Genomic DNA, 24188 nt, shown 5'->3' on the forward strand with positions numbered 1-24188 from the left:
GAAGGATGAACCAGAAGAAGCAGGTCAGAGGTCCTTCCCTAAGGAGGGAGAAGTCAACATTTCTCTGGCCTCTTTCTCCTCCTCCTTCTCCTCTAAAGGGTCTAGAATGCTAAGAAGGAATAGTGAGACAATCCCTGGAAAAGGGCATCGAATATCAAAATACTCCTAGAATGATGGAACCAGAGTTAGGAGGGACTCAGAAAAGACAGTATTGATAGTACTTTTAAATTCAGGCTACTTCTAGGTCTCCTTCACCCTCTTCTCTTTTGTATGTCTCAGTTTCCACAGCTGTAAAAATGGAAGGTAGGACTGGATGATCCCACAGGTCCTTTCCAGTTCTGACATCTTATGTTCTAAAGTCCCTTCCAGTTTTTACATTCTATCTTCTCAATGTCCTTCTTGTCATTCCATGTTCTAAAGTTCCTCAAAGCCCTGACTCTGTCAGCTGTGTGTTCTAAGATGCCCCTCTCCAGCTCTGACATTCTATGTTCTAACCTCTCCCTGCCCCCAGCAATGGCATTCTCTGTTCTTAAGCTCTTTGTATCTTTAACATTCCCTGTTCTAAGGCATCTTCCAGGTCTGGCTTCCCATGTTCTAAAATCTCTTTCAGTTCTGACATTCTCAGGTTCCTCTAATGTGTAACATTCTGTGCTCTAAGGTCCCTTCCAGCTCCACAAGTTATTTGATTCTGGCTTGGGCAGCATGGGACTGTGGAAACCCTGGGTGTTTAATATATTTTTGTTAAATTCATTTGAATCAAATCAAAAAGAATCTTAGATGTCTCCTCCTGAAAACTAAAGAATTTCTGCATGTGCCTGGGGACTAGACTTTTGGCCTGTGTATACCCAGAGTAACGAGAAGCTCACTACTGGATGATCCTGAACAAGCTTTCACCAGGGGAAATTTTCTCTTATACTGAACCTTAATCCCTCTGTAATTTGTATCACTTAGTCCTAGATTACCTTCCAGAGCCAAAAAGAACACATCTAATCACCCTTTCTCCAGATAACCCTTCAGATCTTCAGAGACCAAAGTTGCCCCCTTCCCTGAGTCTTTTCTTCTCCAAGCTAAAGATTCTTACTCCTTTCTACCAATCTTTCTATGACATGGTCCCCAAGTCCCACATCATCCTACTTGCTCCCCACTGGGTATTCTCCAATGTGTCAATGACCCTCCCAAAGTGTATCATCCAGAAATGACCCTGGTCTCCAGATGTGCTCTGAGCAGGGCAAAGGACAGTGAGAATATTGCCTTCCTCTCTCTTTACATCTTGTATCTCTCTTTTTTTTAACCCCTTAACTTCCACCTTAGAATCAATACTAGGTACTGGTTCTAAGGCAGAAGAGTGGGAAGGGGTAGGCAACGGGGGTTAAGTGACTTGGTCACCCAACTAGGAAGTGTCTGAGGCCAGATTTGAACCTAGGATGCCCATCTTGAGGCCTGGCTCTCAATCTACTGAGCCACCTAGCTGCCCCTCATCTTGTTTCTCTTGAAGCAATATGAAATCACATTAGTAATTTTGGGATCTAGCCACTGGACTGCCATTTCAAATTTGTTTCAACAGACATTTTGAATTCAGAGGCAGAGGACATGAGTTCAAATCCATGTTCTGCCAATTATTACCTATATCACCTTGAATGAATCAGTTTCCCTCCTGGGGGCTCCACATTTGTAAAGGGAGGGGCTTGTACCTTTACAGCTAGAGTAAACCTATAGTCCCATAACACCTCTAACCTTCCTTCTAGCTCTAAATGGTGCTCCTACAAACTATGTTAGACAATGGAGTCAAAAGGCAGAAAAGACTATCCTTGCCCTCAAGGAGTTTTCATTCTATATTTTATTTTATATTCTACTATTATATTATGTAAACTATAAACAAAGAGTTCATCTTCTATATTTATATTTGACTGAGGGGAACATGTATTCAGATAGAAATAACATGCAAAGTAATTTCAGGGGGACTTTAAGCAAGTCACTTAATCCTTCTCGTCATCCTTTCCCTTCTCTGTTTGTTAAAGAATGTAGTCTAGGACAGGAGATTTTTACTTTTCTCTGTGTCCTGGATCCCTTTGGCAGGAATTCTGGTGAAGCCTATGGACTCCTAAGAACTATGTTCTTAATTGCATGCAAAGGATTGGGAAGCACGAAATATACTGAAATATAGTTAAATTTTTTTTGGAGTTAATGGCTAAGAAATTCTGGATTTTAGGGGGCATCTGAAACATCAGCAACTGGTTTCTTTTTAGTCTAACATTCATTGAGAAGCAGTGTGGCATAGTGAGAGCCAGAGAATTATGGTTCAAATCTCAGCTTTGCTACTTATCACCCATGTGATCTTGGGTAAATCAGTTAATTTCTTTGGGGACTAGTTGGATCAAATGACCTCTGAGGACTTCTCCAGCACATTTGATGATTCTACCAGCTATAAGCCCTACTCTTATTGCCTTCAGTCTTCCCAAAACCTTGGTAATTTAGTGGCAAGAGGGGAATAATATGACTTGAGGGCCCCAGTGTGGGCTAAGAGCCTTTTATAAGACCATCTCTTTGGTCCCCTACAGCTTTAATAGTTCACGACTGTATTGGTCCTGAGGGAGACCGGTGGGGAGGGGGGTCCGAGACTCACCCAAAGGCATACACTGTGCTTGAGTTGTAGTATGGGGCCAGCCTGGTAGTAAAGATGAGTTCCCTAAGCTGGGAAGAGAAATCTCATTTGTCATTCCTTCCACACACATATTCCAATGAGAACTTTCTCCCATTGCCTGATTACTATTCCCTCCCTTCCCAGTCCTCTTCCCAGGTTTGTGCACTCAGTAATTATTTAATAACTAGTTTTTTGGGAGTGGGGGATATCTAACAAAACACTTGGAATTTAATTTGCATTTAAAACACTTTCTTAAGTCAACAACCAATAAAACAATGATTAATGCCTTGCTTTGTAGAGTTTGCCTATTTCTGATGTATAAATGAACACAATGAAAACTGAAAAATCTAAGCTTCAGCCCACCTCTCCCTGTCCCATTTTGCCCACCCCACAAAACTCTTCCTGATTTATGCCATTCAATTCCAATTATCCCAAAGGTGGGTCTCACTTCTTAGCACTAGTGGACATGCCACACCTTCTCTTAGCTTCCACCCACTTAGAAATACCTTTGTAAGCATCTTTAGACTTTCATGATTCTAACTATAGGAAACTTTATGAGGAAAGAGATTTGAGCAAGATCTGCAAAGGATGCAGAGGCAGGGAAAAGTTCTAGAATTTGGTGTCTTCTGATGCTGGCCCAAAGTATCATCTAGTGAACCTACAAACATCCCTGTACCACCCTGGTTTATTCTAGTCACTTATTTCACTGCCTAACTTCTAGGGCAAAGACTGAATCTCAGGGCAGCTAGCTGGCGCAGTGGAAAAAGCCCTGGTCTTGGAGTTGGGAGGTCCTGGAGTCAAATTTGGCCTTGGGCATATCCTAGTGGTGTGACCCTGGGCAAGTCATTTAATCTCACTTACCTAGGCCTTGCCTTTGGGTCCTAGAGTTGTTACTAAGACAGAAAGTAAGGGTTTTTAAAAAACCACATCCCATCCTATCTCTTTCTTCTCCCACCATAGTGCCTAGCACAGAGCTCTGCACACAGTGGGCCCTCCAGTTTGAACCACTGTCATGAAGTCACCTGGCTCCTTGGCATCTTCATCCCCACTGCCACCCATGCCTTCCCAGTTTTGGAGCTAGCCCATCTCTCAGAATCATTGTGATTCCTTTTTACCTCTGTCCTGGGCTGCTCATATCATAGAAACATCAGTTTTCCTCCCACCTTCCTGCCCAGACCGTCTCACAGATCCACTACAGCCTCATGGAACCATCGGCTCTCCCCCATCTTTTTCTCCCTTTTAGCCTTTCCTCACCATCTTCTGGGCTTTGGCAGTTTCACTCCGGAAGGCACTGGAATCGCGGCGGGAGAGGTCCAAGTTAAAATGGCGATTGAGCACCCGGATACTGCCTGAGTACAGCTGGCTGACGGTCACCTCTGACTTGTATCCTGCTTGGAATGGAGCTGGGTGTTAGCCTGACAATGGTGGTGGGGAGGCAGAATTGGGGAGGGGGGTTAAAAGTGGTCATTAAGTCTTTGCCACTTCCAGTGAATGACTCACCAAGTAATCTCTTCCATTGCTGGACAGCTCCAATCCTTCCCAAGTCCTTCCTTATCTCTTCCCAGGAACTGCACTGATTAGCTCAAACTCCCTAGTCCAAACCAAGCAATCAAGGGTGCCTGGGGGCTGGCTTCCCCAGTTCTCCTTAAGGCCCTGGCCAACAGATACGTAGCTGACAACTAGGATGTTCCCTGTGGCTGAAACTAGACATCACTGCCCAATGGGGAAAATTCTAGATTTGAGGTGATCTGGCAGGTGCAGAGGACAATCCTATGGCAAGGAGAGCCACACTAGGAGAGGGCTGCTCATCTCGGAGAAAATTTGGGCTAGTTTAAGGATAGAGAATGAAGGCTGCCTGGAAGGAGGTACCCTGTAGGTACTCGGTGGGTACAGGCTTGTTTCAGAGAGGAAACCCACCACCCTAGATGCCAGCACTTTGTGACAAAGCTTCATTCACCATATGTTCATTAGAAAGCTCTTCCCTATCTTCCCATGGTTTAGCCTTCATTTACCTAGGAAATACCAGAGCAGGATTCCACCTGCTGCCAGCATCACCAGGGCAAGCCAGAGCGGGGTTAAGCGGAGGTAATCTCGTCTTCTCTTGGGGTCATCGGTGGCTTTGATCTTCTCCACTGGTCCCTGGCCTCTTTGCCTGTTCTCTGGCTCCTCCAGGTCTACTCCATATAACTGCCCTGGGATCACCTGCCCATTGCCCCTGTGCTCTTCATCCTCCATCCTGGACTTCTGACAAAAGAGAAGAAGGAGCATTAGGAGACACGGGTTGACCAGCCCTGGTGGCTTGTACAGGCCAATAGTAGAAAGATCTGCATCTGAAGTAAAAGGATCTAGATTGACATTATCTAGGTGACTATGAGCAAGCCATTTTCCTTCTGGGTTTCCTCATCTTTCATCAAGTAATAATAATATCTGCCAATACCTATTCCATAAATTGGGAGGACCCAATGAGATCATGAGCTCCAGCTTGGAACCAAGGATCAGACTCAGACTTTAGCAATCTTTCCATGGTAGGATGTCACCCACAAGTGCTCCACTTCAGTGTTCAAGAACTCTGCAGTTCCCTTATCTGATCACAATCTGTTGTCATCTGCCCCTCCCTCAGTCTTGCAACCTGGACTCCTATTCTACATTCACACCTTAACCTCAGTTCTTTTGCAGGTCATCGCCCTAGCCCTGGCTACAGTCTCTTCCTTTTTCCATCTTGACCTCCTAAATGAACCCAGCTCAATTCTGTGTTTTCCTCATCTTCCTGAGTCTGTGCCCCCTTATCCTAAACCTGAGCTTGAAGTACTGCCAGTCTTGGCCTTGGATCATTCCCACCATCCTAATCATGACAGCTGAATAAAACTGGTAAAAATTATGAAAATTATGAAAAATTCGTGCTCATTTCTGTTACATATTTATGTTAGGTAACCTCCACTGGGCCCTCACTACAGCAAAGCAATCCTTTCACGCTTCCTTAATCAGTTCACTATCCCATTCGCTACAGCAACTCTTCCAAAACTTTTCATCCCTCCTCAGTTCCTCCACAGATCCCCCCTTCCCAATCCAGCTGAGAACCTTGACTCATAATTCACTGAAATAAATTAAGGCCACTCAACAACAGCTCCCTCTTCTCCCTCCTCTTCATCTCACATCACTGAGATGCCTTTGGCCACCATTTCCTTCTTCACCCCTCTCTCGTGATGAAGTGGTCTGACTCCTTCTTACCAAGGTTAATCACTTTCCATGCATAATGTGGCATCATTCCATCCCATCTTCTCCAGAAGATTTTCCCTCCATCATTCCTAATCTCTCATTAATCTCCAAACTTTCCCTGGCTATTGGCTGATTCCCCACTCTGCTACAAAGACGCCCATATCTCCTCATCCACAAAAAGCCTTCACTTGATTTATCCGTCCCCATTAGTAATAATTCGATAGATTGGGGGCAGCTGGGTGGCTCAGTGGATTGAAAGCCAGTCCCAGAGAAGGAAAATCCTGGGTTCAAATGTGGTCTCAGACACTTCCTAGTTGGGTGATGCTGGGCATGGCCCTTGACCCCCATTGCCTAATCCTTACCGTTCTTCTGCCTTGGAACCATTATACAGGACTGATTGCAAGATGGAAGATAAGGGTTTTGAAATAATACTTCTATAGATCATCCTCCCTTCCATGGCTAAATTCCTTGAGTAGTCCATTTACAACCCAGTGCCTTCAGCTTCTTTATACTGTCTTCTCAGTCTCAATCTCTACAGACTGGCTTGCAAACTCTTCATTCAACACAAGCTACTTTCTCCAGGTGAGATTATGCAGCTGATTCCAGATGGGAGATCTGGGTTGTCTGGCGCCTTCTGTGTTCTGACTACTCCATCAGACGGGCTTTAGGGAGCTTGGCTTTATTCATTCCCCAACTTAGTGCCAACAACACTGACTTTGGAACCAGATAATCTGGATTCCAATCCTACCTCAGATGTCTATTTCCTATGTGACTTTGGGCAAAGCACTTATAGCCTCTGGGTTAAAGGAAGAGGTTGGACTCAGTGGCCCCTTCTAGATCTAGAATCATGGTTCTAAGATGCAGTGGTTAGACAGGAGGGGAGCCTGGCTCTAGCCTAAGCTTTCCTCTACCTAATCTCTTCAAATGGCCATCTTCTCCAATATCAGTGGTTCCCCTTTCCCAGGTCCACAGCTACTCCTAATGACTAATAGCTGGAAGGGGATGAATCATTCATATCCTTTATAATTTGAGGCTTGAGCAATGGTAGAACAATGCTTTTTGTGTTTTTTTAAACCCTTACCTTCCATCTTAGAATCAATACTTTGTGGTGATTCCAAGGCAGGAGAGCAGCAAGGGCTAGGCAATGGGGGTTAAGTGACCTGTCCAGGGTCACAGAGCTAGAAATGTCCGAGTCCAGATTTGAACCCAAGATGGATTCCCATTTCTAGATCTGGCTCTCAATCCACTGAAACTCACCTTTGCTGCCCCAACAATGTTATTTTTATATTAATAAATATTTATTTATTAAATATGATCAGCAACTCAATTTATAAGATAAAATCTACAAAATTAATTGTTTGAAGGGCCCCTAGAGAATTTTAGTAAAATAATGTTAAAATGAAGTTTTACAGTTAGTACTAATTAATGATATTACTATAGAAGAAAGTGATTTGGGGCAGCATTAGGGAGAATGTGTCTAGATTCTAATTGACTTCAGCCTGATCCTCTCAATTCAAACCAAATCCTTTTCCATCTCCTTGCCTTTGCTTAGACAGATTCTCTCACCTGGAATGCTCTCCCTCTCCTTCTTCCCTATCCAGATTTTCCTTGTCCTTCAAGGCCCAGATCACACATATCCTGCCTCCTTTACAAAGCCTTGCCTCACTCTTCCAGCCTGCAGTAACCTCTCTGGCTTCTAGAAAGTATTCCAGGATGCAAAGACTAAGCTACTTTAAAAACTTCCCTATAAGTCTATACAAAGGTGAGCTATTATTTTAACTCACAGCCTTGGGGAAGTAGTGTGGTCTAGTCAATGTAGCACGGGCTGCTCTTGGAGCTGGGAAGACCTGAGTTCAAATCTTGACTCTGACACATAGACCTTCTCAGTGCCTCAGGCAATCCTAATATTCTAAGTGACTCCCAAGTTGTATCTCATTGTAAGGGACAGCTTCTCCCTGATTCTTAAACAACAAGCTTCAAGGCTCACAAAGCACTTGGTAAAGTCATCTTCCCAACAGCCCCATGAAGGATGTGCTACAGGCATCTTAAACCTACTGTCACAAATGAGGAAACTGAACCTCTTGGGGCTGAGGGACCCATGACTACCCAGCCGATGAGTATGGGAGGAGGTGGGATTTGAACTCAAGTCTTACCTGAACCTAGACGCAGAGCTCTATCCACCACATGTGCAGCCTCTTGAGTCTAACCTGCCTTGACTTCTCTATTGTTCCTCCACTGTGAGTCTAGACTCTAAATTTCTTGGCAGGGCCCCTGTCTATTCCTTGGGGTTCCCCGCAGGATCTATTAACTCAGCAAACATTTACTAAGCTCCTTCTACATGCGGGGCTGGAAGTACAAAGACAAAAATGAAGTTATCCCTGCCCTCAACGAGTCTATATTCTCGTGGGGGAAAACAGGGGAGATGCAGAAGATTAAATACAAAATACAAAGTGACTGCATGGCTCAGTGGAAAGAGTCAAGAAGACCTGGCATCAGACACTTACTCTGAGCTAGTCACTTAACCTGCTTGCCTATCATTATCCACTGGAGAAGACAATGGCCAACCTCTCCAGGATCTTCACCAAGAAAACCCCAATGGGTTAATAGGGATGTGACTGGGGATGTAGACTCTAAGGATCACCCCACTGCAAAATCAATAATATGGAAATAGTTCTTGATCAATGACACCCAGTGGAATTGCGCATCAGCTATGGGGGGGGGGGGGCTTGAGGAAGGGGAGGGAAAGAACATGAATCTTGTAACCACGGGAAAATAATCTAAATTAATTAATTAATTAAAAATTTCCAAAACTTAGGGGAAAAAAATAAGAAAACCCCATGGACAGTATTGGCGAGCTTGTGTCCGCAGGGCCAGGAAGAACCGGACACGACAACTGAGTAACAACAAACTTGGCAGGGGATTAGGAGGGTGCAGAGTGTGGTGGACAGATGGCCAGCCTTGGAGACAGGGAGACTTGGGTTCCAGTCCTGCTTCTGACCACGCATGACCCCAGACAACTCTTGTATCGGCAGAGGGCATTTCCTCACCCTGGTGAAGTCACGGGTCCAGACAACAATTTCTGGGGGGAGGGCCTGCGAACACTCTGGTGACTGGCTTTGAGAGGCTCTGGCCTCTAGGTCCAACCCCTCCTATTGCTCCCCCACATACACCCTGAGCCCCCACTGAGGAACAGTGTCAAGTACTGGAAAGAGGGCTGGATTGGGCATCTGTGGGCCTGAGTTTGAATCTGGTCTCTCCTCCTTACTGGTGTGGCTCTCAGGTCACTCTCCCTCCCCAGGCCTCAGTTTCCTGGTCCCTTCCCAGAGAGCCCTTGGCTAGAGGCTGACACAGCAGGGCCAGGGCTGCTGTGCCTGGCAGATTCAGGCCTGGAGGGGAGAATAGGCCACTGGGCACCCTGAAGCCCGGACAGAATCAATACTTTACCCAGCTGGCAGGGTGGGGTGGGCAGCAGGATGGAGGCAGGCCTCTGGTTAAAGGAATGGCGGGTCTGGGAGCCGCTGGCTGCGGCGGGCTGTGCCCCTCTCACCCACTGGTGTGCACGTCCCTGGCAGGATCAGGAAAATGGATGTGCCAGCAACTCTGCCCTCTCGCCTAATCCAGGGCTCCCTGTCCTGATGTGCGGAGAGAATGCTGGGCGCCAAGTCAGGAGGGCAGCTGTCTGTCCAGGCTCCCTTTGTGACCCCGGCCAGTAACAGAATCCAAGCTCAGCCCTGGAAGGGGCCTCAGAGACCCTCGAGTCCAACCCCTCCTTCTACAGATGGGGAAACTGAGGACCAGGGAAGTGAAATGATTCCAGCGTGGTCATACGCCTAAGACGACATTTGAACACAGATCCTCAAGGACTCAAGACTCGCCTTGTACCCATCTCTCTCTCCGGGGCTTGGTCACCTGACAAGTAAGGGGTCTGGACTAGATCAGCTGGGAAGACTCCCAGGGATCTTCAATGAACTTGGATGGGAAAAACCAAATTCATCTTTATTTCAAAATAATGCTTTTCTTTGGGAAAACAATGCATTTGATTTCATACATTTAAAAACATTCTTCTGAGAAGGTCCCTAGATTTCACCAGACTCTCCCTGCCAGGGGGGTCCGGGACCCCCCAAAATGGGTAAGAAGCCCTGGCCAAGGCCCCTCCTAAGGCCGCTTCCTGTTCTGCTCCGTGCCGCCTCGGTCCCCCAGAGAACACCCATTCCCTGAGACTCCTTCCCCTCTTCCCACCTCCTCCTCCCCCCTTCCCTGACATTCCCGGCGCGTCTCAGACTTCGGTCCTTCCGCTTCTCCTGGGTCACTTCCTGGGCAGCAGGCCCTGCGGACGCTCTCCTCCAGGAGCCGGAGAAGCTAGGCCAGGGACGCCGACCCACCACCAACTCTGAAGGAAGGGAGGGGGCTCCCAGAGAACCCGACTTACCTTGACACCACAGGTAGGGCAGGGCCAGAGTGCGGGCCCCAGGAGGCCCTGTTTGTCCAGGCTCAAGGTCTCTCCCCTGCCCCCTCCCGGGCCCCAGATCAATGACCCGGCTCCATGGCCTCTTGCTCCGGCCCTTGTCCCCCCTGGCCCAGGGCCCCTGGCTCCATGGAGCCCAACGCCTCCAGCTTCCTGTGCCAGTCTGGGCCACCCAGAGCGTATTGTGCTTCTCCAGGGCTGGGGGGACCCCAGTGGGCTGGGATCAGGCTGCCGGTGCTGTAAACAGCTGGGGAAGGGAGCCAGCCCCCGCCCCTGCCCCCCATGGGCACCCCCGGGGAAGGCAGGTGCAGGGAGATTGAAGTTCTCCCCCAGGGGAGCCCCAGTTGCTTAGTGACGTCTGAGTTCTTGGTTACACCTGCTGTCCCAGGTCCCGTGAGGGATCCGAGGAGGGGCTAGAGGCAGGGAGTCTGTCGATGGACGGACGGACGGACGGGGTGAGGAAGGCGGGCCGCGCCCTCGCCCGCTGCTTTGCCCACGTGAGTCCCAGCTCAGCCGGCCTCTGGCCTGCCTTGGCCTGGAGCCCCACGAGCTGGAGTCCAGGAGATACGGCCGAAGGAGGAACGTGAGGAGGTCTGATGTCCTCAAACAAGAGAGTAAATGGTGGCAATGGCACTATTCCTTTGGGGGCCGAGCTATTTATTTCTCCTAAGCTGAGGCCTGGGAACCCAGGCTGGAGCCCTCCCATCCAGCTTTCAGTGAGCGTGTGTGCCATGAATATCCTCCGATCCCTGCCTGTGGGAGTCTTACGCAGGGGTGGCTATGAGGCACCATGGAGGCGCAGCCCAAACAACTCTGGATGTGGGGTACAGAGAACCTTGGGGAGCACATGCCTGTGTCTGACTCAGGCAAGACCCTGCCTCTCTGGTCTCAGCTTCCTCGCCTGTAAAATGGGTCCAGCAGTTCCCTTAGAACTGATCTCACCATATTATTAAGGGGAGAATTCTCTGTAATCCTTCCAGTTCTATAGAAGGGTTTTGTTTTTTTTATTTCCTCCAAGTTGTGTCCTGGAGGACAGAAGTATGTAATAACAATGGCTCACAGTTACCTTTGTTGGTATGTAGTTATGCTGGCAACATATTTAATCCTTGTTATCTCCCTTGAGGGATGGGTATGATGGGTTTGACCAAGTCTTAAGACTTTGGGCTTTTTTGGGTAGAGTGCCAGACCTGGAATTAGGAAGACATGAGTTCAAATTTGACTTCAGACAATTTCTAGCTGTGTGACCCTGGGCAAGTCACTTAATCTCCATTTGCCTTATTTTCATGATCCCTAAAATAAGGGAGTTGGACTCCATGGCCTTTCCTGTGCCTCCTGGCTCTAAATCTATCATTTTCTTGTCTACCACTTTCTTTGTCAAATCTATAGCTCCTCCTCCTACTCTTCCCCCATCTTTTGTAAAATAAAAAGAGAGGGAAAGTAGTTCCGCAGGCCTGCCTTTGTATGTCGTGTTCTATGCCCATAGCCCTCCACTTCTGCAAAGAAGAGAAGAAGATACATTTTCTCCCCTTTCTTTCTGGCCGTACTTTTTCATTTCAGCATTTATGAAGGTTCTATTTTGTGCAAAGACATTTGTGTCTCCTTTCTCTGTAGGGAGGAAACCTGATATGGTGGAAAGAGCACTGGTCTGGAGGCAAGTTCTAGTCCCAGGCCCACCAGGACTAGTCATTTCCGCTTCCTACGCCCATTTCTTCATCTCTAAAATGAGGGGGTGAGACTAGCAGATGATTCCTAAGATTCCTTCTCGCTCTTATGAATAGACAATAACTCCCTGTATGACCTTGGGCCATTCACATATCTCTGGGCTTCTGCTTGTTCATCTGCAAAGTTAAGGGATGGCATTAGGCGACCTTGGGGGTCTGCCTCAGTTGTGACATATTTTGGACTCATTCTCCAAAGGCCCGAGGCTTTAGGAGTATCGGTCAGCACTGACACTAGGTCCTGGATCTGTAGAGGGCGACGAGGGTCAAAGTGGCTGGTGTTTATCTGGGCATCTCTCTCTCCAGAGCTCCACCTTCTGGCCTTACCTTTAGCCTCCAAGAGCATGTCCAGGCCTACAGAGCTGTTATAAATAGAGTTCTTGTCCTTCCCCTAGGAATAGATCTATCCCATTCCCACGTCTCTCTCAAAGAAAACCATTAGATTCTTCATCCATTTCCAACCTCAAATAAAATGGTCCTTGGCTTTTCCCTTCCCTAGAGATGGCCTTGGAGCCTTTCCCACCCTAGGAGGACCCTCAGTGTCCTTACCTTCATGGGTTCAGCCCTTATCTATCTCCAGGAGTAGCCCTGGGGGTTATTAGACCATCCAATTATATAACACTATATTATAGCCCACAGCTCTCCTCAATTATTGCCCTAGAAAGAACCTTGAACCTTCCCTCCCATTAGAAAAGATAGAGTCTTCCGCTCCCAGGCTCAGAGATTCAGAGCTAAGAGGGGCCTCTGAGGCCATATTGTTGTTACTATTCAGTCATTTTTCAGTCATTCCTAACTCTTTGTGATTCCATTTGGGGTTTTCTTAGCAAAGATCCTGGAGTGGTTAGCTATTTCCTTCTCCAGTTCATTTTACAGATGAGGAAACTGAGGTAAACAGGATTAAGCAACTTGTCTAGGGTTACCTAGCTTCTGATTTGAGGTCATATTTGGACTTAGATCTTCCCAATTCCAGACCTGGCATCCTATCCACTGCACTACCTCGTTGCCCTGGAGACTTTTATTATAAATGAGGAAACTGAGAGATTTTAGAGGCCAATAAATCCAACTGTCCTCCTGTTTGACCTAGGGATGTTAGAGGTTGCAAATGCCAGAGGCAGCCTGACTTCAGAGCCTCTACTCTTTCCATTGTGTCATGCCCCCTCCTCCTCACACCCATAGGAACAACCTTCCCCTCCCCCTGCTCTGGGATAATTGTCAGTCCCTTCCCCCTCCTATTCCCAAAGGGACAACCCCTCACCCTAGGGACAGCCCCTACCTGATGGTGGCAAGGAAGTGGGTGGTGGGCGAAGATAACAGGAGTCGGTGTGTTTGTTCCACCAGTACTCAGGGCATGTACAGTAGACAGCCTAGCTGAGGGCTGCTAGCAGTCCCCAGGAACCACAGATCACCCCCCATCCATTTTCTCCTAAGGCTCCCCAAGTCCTTTCTGGGGGATGTGGCTTTAAGGACAAGGGGAGGTCCCTCCCGGGAGCAGGGGGGTCAGGTTGATGTTTGAATAGAGTCACAGAAAACTAGCCTGGTTTATGCAATCATTGCCCTCTGCAAACAGGCCACAGAGTTCTGGGATCTCAGCCAAGTGCCCAGGAACTCTCCTAAGCCCCAACCCTCTGCTAAAGGTACTAGGGAGAGGCAGTGCGCAATAGACTCTCCTTTCCTCATTGCAGAAAGCCAGAATTTATTTATTTTTTTAAACCCTTGCCTTCCATCTTGGAGTCAATACTGTGTATTGGCTCCAAGGCAGAAGAGTGGTAAGGGCTAGGCAATGGGGGTCAAGTGACTTGCCCAGGGTCACACAGCTGGGAAGTGTCTGAGGCCAGATTTGAACCTAGGACCTCCCATCTCTAGGCCTGGCTCTCAATCCACTGAGCCACCCAGCTGCCCCCTAGAAAGCCAGAATTTAAAAGAAGGGTTCTTAATTTTTTGTGTGTCCTGGATTCAGCAGGCAGGGGATCTGGTAGAGCCTATGGACTTATGGATCATGCAGTTAAATGCATAAAATAAAATATAGAGGATTACAAAGGAAAGTAATTTCATTAAAATAGAATTACCAAAATAATTAAAAAAAAAACAGATTTGTGAAGGGATAGCTAAGTGGTTTAGTGGATAGAGAGGCCCGGAGATGGAGATCCTGGGTTCAAATCTAGCTTCAGACACTTCCTAGGCAAGTCACTTAACCCTTATTGCCTAGCCCTTACTGCTCTGCTTTGGAATAGATATTTAGATTTGATTCTAAGATAAAAGGTAAGAGTTTTTTTTTTTATTTAAAAATTTTTTTATTTTTTATTTTCTCAAAATCAATACATTTTTTTGCCAAATATATCTATTTATTTTAAAAATATTTTCCCATGGTTCCATGATTCATGTTATCTCCCTCCCCTCTTCCCTCCCTCCTCCCAGAGCTGACAAGCCATTCCATTGGATTGTACAAATGTTATCACTTGATACCTATTTCCATATTAATTCGTTTTTGCTATAGAGCGATCTTTTAAAGCCTAAACCCCAAATCATAATCCCATATAAACAAGAGATAACTCAATAAGTTTTTATTTAGCTTTTCTGCTCCCCCAGTTCTTTCTTTCGATGTGTATAGCATTCTCACTTGTAAGTCCTTCAGGAGTGTGTAAGGGTTTAAAAACATAAATAAATAAAATGAGCAAAAAACAGATTTGTGACCCTTAAGGGAAAGCCCCATGCTTTAAGGAAACTGAAAATGTAGCCACATTTGCAACCAAATCAAGAAGCTAAGGGATCCTTGGATGCAGAGCTGGAAGGGACCTCATTTTCCCCATCTGGAAAGTTAAGTGGTTTTCCTAGATGGTGCCCACGGTCTCTTAGATCTTAAACTCTATGATCTTATGGATTTCTTCCTTTTATGAATGCGGAAACAGGCCTGGAAAAGAGAGGGAACTTGCTTGATTGTTAGGAGGGGTATTTGAACCCAGAAACTCCCACCTCCCAGTCTAACCTTATACCACCCTGCCTTCTTTTCAAAAGTCCTGCAGAATAAGCACAAGTACCAGAGACATGTTGGTTATACAAGGGCCCCCAATATAGACACAGGGAAGTCTCCTCCCCAATTTCAGCAAACCTATTTCTAGCTCCTTGGGGTGTAGACAAAACTCTGGGGATGGATGGAAGAGTGGCAAAAGTTGTCAGCCTGGCTCCCAGAGGTGTTGACTGTTCTGTAATGAGAGCCTGCAATGGCCACAGCCCTCAGTCTGACAGCAAGGCTCTGGAAAGGCAATCACCATTGGCTCAGGGTCCAGGGATGTAAGCGGTGGTCCTTATATGGCCAGTATTCTCAGTATTGTTTTGTCTTCACAGCATGGTTTTGCATTGTTACTATTATGACTGTATTTGACTACATAGGCTTATATATGACTATTATTATGATTCTGACTGCAATTATTACCAATTTCATAGATTCAAGCTGTTAGAGACCATTTAGCCCAATACTTCCATTTTACAGATGAAGAGACTAAGGCCCAGAGAGGCCAATTTCACATACTCAGTAAGAAACAGAGGCAGAACTTAATCTGAGTCTGTCATTTCAATACTGTTCTTTTCTCAAGGAAAGAGTTGAAAGGAATTGTTTACCCAAATAATCCCAATACGAGATAGAAGTTCCAATCTTGACAAAATAAGGGGACTAGACTGGATGACCCCAAGGTTCCTTCTACTTCTAAATATAAGGGTGCTATAAATGTGCTTGAGGAAGGTGCATCATGCTGTGGGAATGCCCAGGAGGAAGAAATCATGGCTAGATGGAAGGAAGAGCAGCATGTCTTGAAGACATCAGCAAGGAGGTGACTTTGGTCTGGGCTTTGAAGGAGAGGATGGAGGATGATGGGTTGACATGGGGAGGAACAAGCCATTCAAATAGAGAAGGAAGAACCACACAGAAAGGCAAGAACATACATGTGCTTAGAGAATGGCAAGTCGTCGGATGTGTATGAGCACTTGGGTGATTAATGGAAATAAAAGGGAGACGAGAGTAGGAAAGTCTGAGAGGTCTGACAAACCAGACAAGTGGAGAACTGTGGTCAGTGGGACAACTGATTTTGGGGCCAGGAGGCCAGATACTGATACTGGAGAAACTGAACAAATGCATCAGCCTCTCTCCCACCATGAGGTAGCGTTCATACTTGCTGGCCAGTGTACTCTACTGAAATGGAAAGGCTGAATACCTTACAAGGAAGAAAAGACCTTTGGGAGAGGCAATTGGTCTTCTCTTCTTGGGCAGTTTTCTTGTGTTGGATGAGTATTCTTGCAAAAGTCTTCTGTCCCAATGAGAAGATTAAAATGGATCCTGTATCATTTATTTATTGATCCTCTTCAATTACTTCACAAGTAATTGATTTTTGTCCTGGAACTGCTTAAGTCAAGGTTCTTTGTCTCTGAACTTATTTCAGAGTTCAGCTGACCTGGAGTAAGTTAAATTTAGAAATCCAACTTGCTTGTCAATCACTGATTTATTCTTGTCTCAAGGAATTTTGCTAGGGGGAATGTGTGTGAATGCAAGGGAGTTTGGGTCTGATATCTTTGTGCCATCAAGTTATCCTTCACAGATATCAGGTTTGCTCTCCAAAAGTCTGGGCTGCTATTTTGCACTTGGACTCCAAAGATGAGCTCTTCTTAGTTTCATGGGAGAAGAAGGGAGGTCATTAGTAGTCCCCATCACCAATCTTCCAATCATTCATGTTTATTTTTTTTAACCCTTACCTTCTGTCTTGGAATCAGTACTGTGTATTGGTTCCAAGTCAGAAGAGTGGCAAGGGCTAGGCAAATGGGGGTTAAGTGACTTGCACAGGGTCACCCAGCTAGGAAGTATCTGAGGCTAGATTTGAATCCAGGAATTCCCTTCTCTGGGCCTGGCTCTCCATCCACTGAACTACCCATCTTCCCCACAACCAATCATGTTCCTTGTGCCTCAGCTCTGTAACCAATCAAGTTGCCCTCAATCTCATGATGCCATCTATCCTCTTCTGTTCTTTGTTCTGTACTCCCCAAAACCAAGGGAGATTGTCCTCCTGCTCTTGATCTTTGACATTAATGGAGGCAAGCTGCTGGTAGCATGCTCTTGCTAATAAATTATTTGCTCAGCATCTCTGCTTCAGTTTACCTTTTTGCTCAAATTAAATTGAAACACCAAGTCACGCCTGAAGCTGCCTAAGGTCATGGGTCCAGAAAACACTAAAGGCCAAGTAATGTTGACTGTGATGGTAACATTATCCTTAACAAACCTTCTGATCTCTCCTCTCTTCTCTAAAGGATCCCTACATTTGAGGTCATGAAATACTGCTGGCCAGATATTTGTGGAATCCTAACAGGAGAGCCTTTGAATACCAGGCTATGGAATTCAGCAACCAGTGGAAAATGAAATCTGCTATCTGTGGGGCAGACCCACGTTTATGCCATGGATCACAGAGCATTTAAGGTTGGCAGGGGCCTTAGGGATCATTTGCTGAACATTTATTATGGAGTCTACTGAGCAAGATGAGTATTCTAAATCAGCGGGTGTCCTTGTCCTTGTAAAGGGAGTGTCATATAAGGATGATTCCTTTGCAGAGGACTATAATACCTAAATATACCCAAGAGGGACCCAAAAAAGTCCTCCATTGGCATGTATTAAGCACCTACTCTATCCCATAATACCATGTGCCAGGTACTGTGCTAAGTAAGCATTTTTTTATACTTTTACCTTCTGTATTAGTTCCAAGGCAGAAGAGCACTAAGGGCTAGGCAATGGGGGTTAAGTGACTCTCCCAGGGTCACCCAGCTAGGAAGTGTCTGCGGTCAGGGTTGAATCCAGGACCTCCCATTTCTAGGCCTGGCTCTCTATTTACTGAGCCACCCAGTGCCTCCATTAAGTAATCATTTTACAATTATTATCTCATTTGATCCAGGAGGTCTACAGAGGAAGATTCAACTGCTCAGGGAAGGCAGAAGAAGACGCTGAGACCCAAAGGGATTGTGTTTTGACCAGTGTTTTATGACAGTTGCCAGAATCTGAACCCAAGACAACTGACTACAGATGTGGTAGTCTAACTAATGCAAGATACTATCTCAATTAATGAGATATTTTATCATCATCATCATCATCTCTCTCTGTCTAGCCTTTGCCCTTTCAACAATATGGCACCAGACTTAGCAATGGTAGGCAGCCCAAGAGCATCTATTCAAACCCCTCATTTTACAGATGGGAAACTGAGGCTCATGGGGATTAAGTGACTTGCCCAGTTTCATGAGTAATGTGATGGGTAGATCCATCCCAATGAGAGCAGCAGAGCCCATGAGTCAGACTGTTAGCAGACTGCATAAATGACGATACAGATAGGAAAGGTAGAACTGTTGTGGGATAGAGGAGTTGGCCAATCTCTAGGGTAAGCCAACTAGCTGACATATTCCAGACCTTGGAGACCTCTGAAAGCCCTTTCGAGGATATGTCACAGACTCTCAGTGGCAAACAGCTCATCTTATGTCTAAAAGTCAGTTATGGTACCTGGAAAACAAGATACATGGCCATCAGTTGCTGACAAACCAAGACTTAATGATTTTTTTTCTCTGAAAATCTGTGTGGGATGTTTGACATCACCTCTGTGGTAAAGGGCTGGCAGAGAAACTACCAGCCAGGCAGCTTAGAAAGAGAGAACCTCAGAGCTGAAAGAGTGCTTAGGAGTCAGCAGGGCAGAGATCTAAAGCTGGGAGGGTCTTACGATGCTATTAGTTCCTCGCCATCATTTTATAAAGGAGAAATTGGGGTCCAGAGGGAGGGAGAGATGTGCCTAGTATCACACAGCTAGTGTTAGGAGCAGGATTTGAATGCAGGGCTTCTTGATGCCATGGCCAGCAATCTATCTACTATGGTCATCTGGCCTTATTGCTCTCATAATGCAGAAGAGAAAACTAAGGCTCAATACATCAGAGTGAGTTCCCTCAGATCCCATGAGATCCAGCACTCTAGCCTAAGCTTTTCCTACTTGCACTCTATCGGCTCTCATGGCTAGCATTTGGGGAAAGCATAGTGATGGCAGAATCAGGAGGTAACATCATGTGCTAGAATGCCTGGACTGCCTTCCTAACGGTAGTCATGAATAAGTGTTGGCCTTTGTGTGTACTCTTTCCCTATCTCCAACTAAGTCCCGTCCCCATTTTCAGGTGATTAGAAATGCTTTTTAAAATTTAATGTGATTTTATCCTCTAAAATTCTGGTGAGAGTAGCCTAAGAGATGTGAAGCATGATAAAAGGGACAATACTTTTTAAAAAAAAGTTTATTTATTTGTTTAATTAATATAGAATATTTTCCCCCTGATTACATGGTTCATGTTCTTTCCCTTCCCTCCTCCCACCCCCTCCCATAGCCAATGAGCAATTCTGCTGGGTTTTACACGTGTCACTGATCCAGACCTATTTCCATATTATTGATATTTGCACTAGGGTGATAATTTAGAGTTTACATCCCCATCATATCCCCATTGAACCATGTGATCAAGCAGTTGTTTTTCTTTTGGGTTTCTGCTCCCACAGTTCTTTCTCAGGATGTGGATAGCATTCTTTCTCATAAGTCCAAAAGGGACAATTCTTAACAACTATTCACAGTTTTTTTAGACCTTTATTTTATGTCTTAGTATCAATTCTAAGACAGAATAGTGGCAAGGGTTAGGCAATTGAGATTTACTGACTTGCCCATCCAGATAGGAAGTGTCTGAGTTTACATTTGAACTCAGGACCTCCCGACTCCAGGTCTAGTGCTCTGTCCACTAGGTGGCCCTAACAGCTCTTTAATAGTTGTCTCTAAGGTTTCATAGGATGATCTTGACTGGATTATCTGGAGCAGAGAAAATTCTTCATAAACCCTATAGAATGGAAGTTGTGTAATTATTAATATGACTCGATTACTCATTTGCCCCCACCCTCACCCTCCCAGAATATGACCTCCCCCAAGCCAGACATCTCTTCAATGCCCTCCATGGTCATTCTGGACCTTCCTGGGATGTTCCTCTGACCTTTTTATCCTTTCCTCTTCCCCATGAAGTCTTCTCTTACTACACCAGCCCATCCCTTCCTAACTGCTCCTAAAATGATCATAGATAGAGTCACACATTTTGAGCTGGAAAGGACTGAAGAGGTTACCTAACCCAGCACCCTAATGTTCCAGAAGAGGAAAGTCCATGGTGGAGAAAGAACCTATTCAAGGTCCCACAGGTACTAGGATAAGGATTTGAACATAGATTTTTGATCCCAAATCCAGTATTCACTCATTCATTTCCTAGCTCAGTCAATAAACACTGAACAATGTATCATGATTCCCACAATATGAGGGAGTTTAACAAGATGACTTCTAAGTCTGAAATTCTATGACTGTGTAGCAAAGGACCTGGGTTCAATTTTGGATTTGCCACTGACTGGCAGTGAGGAATTGAGCCAGGCCTTTCCAAACCCCTCTGAATCTTGGTCTCCTCTTCTGCAAAATAAAAAAGGTCAGCCTTAATGATCTTTAAGTCTAAATGATGATCTCCAGTTCTAAATCAATTTTTTTAATCAATGAGTGTTTCTTAAGTGCCTTCTACAAGCCAGATGATGTGGACATAAATGCAAGGAAGGAAATAATGTCTATTAAAGTTTCATTTATTTAATTGCACATTTAGCTATATTTTCGTGTCATAGAATCAGTGGCCTGAATTTCGAGTCAATAATTTTTGTAAAAAGCCAATGAAGTTTCTATAAGAGTCTAAATCCATCTCTCCCTAGTTCTTCCTGACTCCCTCCAAAGCTGACATCCATTTCCCTGAAGGAGGAGCTATGCTGTGATCACCACCATCCTCTCTGGCATGAACAGTCTTGCCACTTTCCTCCCCCACCCCACCCCAACAGTGGTCTAGGGCTGAAGGGCTGAGAAAAATATTTGGGGGTTTTTTGAAGAGAACTTTCTCACGTTGTTTGTGATAATGGAAACTTTGAGACAGGTGTACTCTCGGACCAAAGGTCTGGCTTTAACCACACCAAAAAAACCAAACCAAAACAAAACAAAAAACCATACACAAACTGACATGCACCAAGTTTCCAGCCAGAAACCCTCATGCTCAAAGAACAAGAAGGACCCTAGAGACCATCAATTCTGCTTAAGCTAGAGAAGAGAAGAGACCTACCACTATGACTACTTAGTGGAAGAGAGAAGACTAGACTTCAGGTCATTTGGGTCTTCACTCTTTAAAATAAGACAATCCTTATAAAAAACTCTTTTTCATAAGAAGCGATTGCCTTATGAAGTGGTGAGTTCCCAGATACTGGAAATGTTTTGAGCAGAATCTAGATGACTTACTGTTCACAATGCTTTCGGGGGAATTCCTTTATTTGGAGAGAATTCAGCAAGGCCACCCCTTTGGTCCCTTCTCACAATGCCTGTGTGTCAGGAACTTTTGTCTATGTGGAAAAACTATAAAATCTGAGTTAGGGAACATTTATATTTTGATGGCAGGGCTTATATAATTTAATGAGTATTTTAGCATCATTGGATCATAAAATTATGGAATCTTTGACCTATAGAAACATGAGTTGTTAGAATCACACACTATGATTTGTTTCTTTTTTTAATTTTATAATATTTTATTTGATCATTTCCAAGCATTATTCATTAAAGACAAAGATAATTTTCTTTTCCTCCCCCCCCCCACCCCCAGTAGTGGACGCGTGATTCCACTGGGTATCACATATGTCTTGATTCGAACCCATTGCCATGTCATTAGTACTTGCATTAGAGTGTTCATTTAGAGTCTCTCCTCTGTCATGTCCCCTCAACCGCTGTAGTCAGGCAGTTGCTTTTCCTCACTTTTTCCACTCCCACAGTTCTTCTGCTTGTGGATAGTGTTTTTTCTCCTAGATCCCTGCAAATTGTTCAGGGACATTACACCACCCCTAATGGAGTAGTCCATTACGTTCGATTATACCACAGTGTATTAGTCTCTGTGTACAATGTTCTCCTGGTTCTGCTCTTCTCACTCTGAATCACTTCCTGGAGGTCATTCCAGTTCACATGGGATTCCTCCACTTTATTATTCCTTTAAGCACAATAGTACTCCCATCACCAACATATACCACAATTTGTTCAGCCATTCCCCAATTGATGGGCATCCCCTCGTTTTCCAGTTTTTGGCCACCACAAAGAGCGCAGCTATGAATATTTTTGTACAAGTCTTTTTGTCCCTTATCTCTTTGGGGTACAGACCCAGCAGTGCTATGGCTGGATCAAAGGGTAGACATTCTTTTATCGCCCTTTGGGCATAGTTCCAAATTGCCCTCCCGAATGGTTGGATCAGTTCACAACTCCACCAGCAATGAATTAATGTCCCAACTTTGCCACATCCCCTCCAGCATTCATTACTTTCCATAGCTCTCATGTTAGCCAATCTGCTAGGTGTGAGGTGATACCTCAGAGTTGTTTTGATTTGCATCTCTCTGATTATAAGAGATTTAGAACACTTCTTCATGTGCTTATTAATAGTTTTGATTTCTTTGGCTGAGAACTGCTTGTTCATGTCCCTTGCCCATTTATCAATTGGAGAATGGCTTGATTTTTTGTACAATTGATTTAGCTCTTTATAAATTTGAGTAATTAAACCTTTGTCAGAGGTTTCTATGAAGATTTTTTCCCAATTTGTTGTTTTCCTTCTGATTTTAGTTACATTGGTTTTGTTTGTACAAAAGCTTTTTAATTTGATGTAGTCAAAATTATTTATTTTACATTTTGTGATTCTTTCTATGTCTTGCTTGGTTTTAAAGTCTTTGCCCTCCCAAAGGTCTGACATGTATACTATTCTGTGTTTACCCAATTTACTTATGGTTTCCTTCTTTATGTTTAAGTCATTCACCCATTTTGAATTTATTTTGGTGTAGGATGTGAGGTGTTGATCCAAGCCTAATCTCTCCCACACTGTCTTCCAGTTTTCCCAGCAGTTTTTATCGAATAGTGGATTTTTGTCCCAAAAGCTGGGTTCTCTGGGTTTGTTGTATATTGTCCTGCTGAGGTCACTTACCCCGAGTCTATTCCACTGATCTTCCTTTCTGTCTCTTAGCCAGTACCAAATTGTTTTGATGACTGCTGCTTTGTAATATAGTTTAAGGTCTGGGACTGCAAGGCCCCCATCATATGTGTTTTTTTTTTCATTATTTCCCTGGACATCTTTGATCTTTTGTTATTCCAGATGAATTTTGTTATGGTTTTTTCTAAATCAGTAAAGAAATATTTTGGGAGTTCAGTGGGTATGGCACTAAATAGATAAATAAGTTTGCATAGGATGGTCATTTTTATTATATTGGCTCGTCCTATCCATGAGCAGTTAATGTTTTTTCAATTGCTCAAGTCTAGTTTTAGTTGTGTGGAGAGTGTTTTGTAGTTGTGTTCATATAGTTCCTGTGTTTGTCTCGGGAGATAGATTCCTAGGTATTTTATTTTGTCTAAGGTTATTTTGAATGTGATTTCTCTTTCTAGTTTTTGCTGCTGAGCTGTGTTGGAGATATATAGAAAAGCTGATGACTTATGTGGGTTTATTTTGTATCCTGCAACTTTGCTAAAGTTGTTGATTATTTCAATTAGCTTTTTGGTTGAATCTCTAGGATTCTTTAAGTAGACCATCATGTCATCTGCAAAGAGTGATAACTTGGTCTCCTCCTTCCCTATTTTGATGCCTTCAATTTCTTTTTCTTCTCTAATTGCTACTGCTAGTGTTTCTAGTACAATGTCGAATAGTAGAGGTGATAATGGGCATCCTTGTTTCACTCCTGATCTTACTGGGAATGCGTCTAGTTTATCCCCATTGCAGATGATATTAGCTGATGGTTTTAGATATATACTGTTTATTATTTTTAGGAACAACCCTTCTATTCCTATGCTTTCTAGTGTTTTTAATAGGAATGGGTGTTGTATTTTATCAAAGGCTTTTTCTGCATCTATTGAGATAATCATGTGGTTCTTGTTGGTTTGCTTGTTGATGTGGTCAATTATGTGGATGTTTTTCCTAATATTGAACCAGCCCTGCATCCCTGCTGTAAATCCTACTTGATCATGGTGGGTGACCCTTCTGATCACTTGCTGGAGTCTTTTTGCTAGTATCCTATTTAAGATTTTTGCAT

General features: G+C 44.6%; 1 long non-coding RNA gene across 1 annotated transcript; it reads left to right on the forward strand.

Moving 5' to 3' along the window:
- The first annotated feature begins 10004 nt into the window (after positions 1-10004).
- LOC103092902 (uncharacterized) lies at positions 10005-20700 on the forward strand. Its single transcript, XR_001624812.2, has 3 exons — positions 10005-10299; positions 17330-17495; positions 17965-20700. It is a non-coding gene; the product is annotated as an uncharacterized LOC103092902 (long non-coding RNA).
- The last annotated feature ends 3488 nt before the right edge of the window (positions 20701-24188 follow it).

This window comes from Monodelphis domestica, chromosome 5, assembly GCF_027887165.1.
Source record: "Monodelphis domestica isolate mMonDom1 chromosome 5, mMonDom1.pri, whole genome shotgun sequence".
In the NCBI taxonomy this organism is placed as follows: Eukaryota; Metazoa; Chordata; class Mammalia; order Didelphimorphia; family Didelphidae; genus Monodelphis; species Monodelphis domestica.